Source organism: Chrysochloris asiatica, unplaced genomic scaffold (assembly GCF_000296735.1).
Source record: "Chrysochloris asiatica unplaced genomic scaffold, ChrAsi1.0 scaffold00469, whole genome shotgun sequence".
Taxonomy (NCBI): Eukaryota; Metazoa; Chordata; class Mammalia; order Afrosoricida; family Chrysochloridae; genus Chrysochloris; species Chrysochloris asiatica.
In genome coordinates, this window is record NW_006408987.1 from 881661 (window position 1) to 883551 (window position 1891).

Sequence of the window (1891 nt, forward strand, 5' to 3'; positions counted from 1 at the left end):
ACTCCTAACGAGATGAATTGGTTAGGTGGCATCATTGATGGACTCAGATGTGGCAGAGAGGTTGGCCCAGGATCGGATATTGTTTCGTTCTGCTGTGAATGGGGTCGCTATGAGTCGGTTCCGACTTGATGGCACCTGACAACACCAACAATCTACATGGCAGAGTAGTCCAACATTTCCATACACAGAGTTCTAGGTTCATGGCTGATGAGTCCAACATGTCCATATACTGAGAGTTAGATACATAGAAGATGAGTCCAACATGTGTTTATATAGAGTTGTAGCTACAAGGCAAATGATTCCAACATGTTCATACAGAGAGAGCTGGCTACATGACTGATGAGTCCCACATGTCCCTATACAGAGATCTAGCTACATGGCAGAAAAGTACAATATGTTTATATACAGAGAGCGACCTACATGGCAGATCAGTCCAAAATATGCATGCACAGAGAGCTAGCTACATGACAGACGAGTCCAAAATGTTCATATGCAGATAGATAGCTACATGGCAGAGTAGTGCAACATTTCCATGTACAGAGTTCTAGCTACATGGCAGATGATTCCAATGTGTCCATATACAGAGAGCTAGCTACGTGGCACAGCAGTGCAACATTTCCATATACAGAATTCTAGGTACATGGCATATGAGTCCAACGTGTCCACATACTGGGAGCTAACTACATAACAGATGAGTACAACGGGTCCATATACTGAGAGTTAGCTACATGACAGAATAGTCCAACATGTCCATATACAGAGTACTAGCTACAAGGCAGATGAGTCCAATATGTCCATATACTGAGAGTTACTACATGGCAGATCAGTCAAACATGTGTATATGTAGAGGATTAGCTACAAGACAGATTAGTCCAACATGTTAATACAGAGAGAGCTGTCTACATGGCTGATAAGTCCAACATGTCCATATACTTAGAGCTAATTACATGGCAGACAAGTCCAATATGTTCATATGCAGAAAGCTACCTACATGGCAGATCAGTCCAACATATACATGTACAGAGAGCTAGCTACATGGCAGACAAGTCCAAAATGTCCATATACAGATAGCCAGATAAAAGGCAGAGTAATGTAACATTTTCATATACAGAGTTCTAGCCACATGGCAGATGAGTCCAACATGTCCATATAATGAGAGCTAGCTCCATGGCAGTGTAGTCCAACATGTCCATATAAAGAGTACAAGGTACATGGCAGATGAGTCCAACATGTACATATAATGAGAGTTAGATACATGGCAGATGAGTCCAACATGTGTATATAAAGAGGACTAGATACAAAGCAGATAAGTCCACTATGTTAATACACAGAGAGCTGGCTACATGGTTGATGAGTCCAACATATCCATATACAGAGAACTAGATACATGGCTGAGGAGTGCAACATTTCCATATAAGGAGTCTAGCTACATGGCATATGAGTCCAATGTGTCCATATACTGAGTTCTAGCTACATGGCAGAGTAGTCCAAAATATCCATATATAGAGTACTAGCTACATGGCTGAAGACTCCAACATGTCCATAATCTTACAGTTAACTACATGGCAGATGAGTCCAACATGTGTGCATATAGAGGATTAGCTACAAGGCAGATGAGTCCAACATGTTCATACAGAGAGAGCTGGCTACATGGCTGATGAGTCCAACATGTCCATATACAGAGAAGTAGCTATATGGCAGACAAGTCCAATATGTTCATATAAAGAGAGCTACCAACATGCCAGATCAGTCCAACATATCCATGCACAGAGAGCTAGCTTCATGGCAGATGAGTGCAAAATGTCCATATACAGCAAGCTAGCTACATGGCAGAGTTGTGGAATATTTCATATACAGAGTTCTAGCTACATGGCAGATGAATCCAACGTGT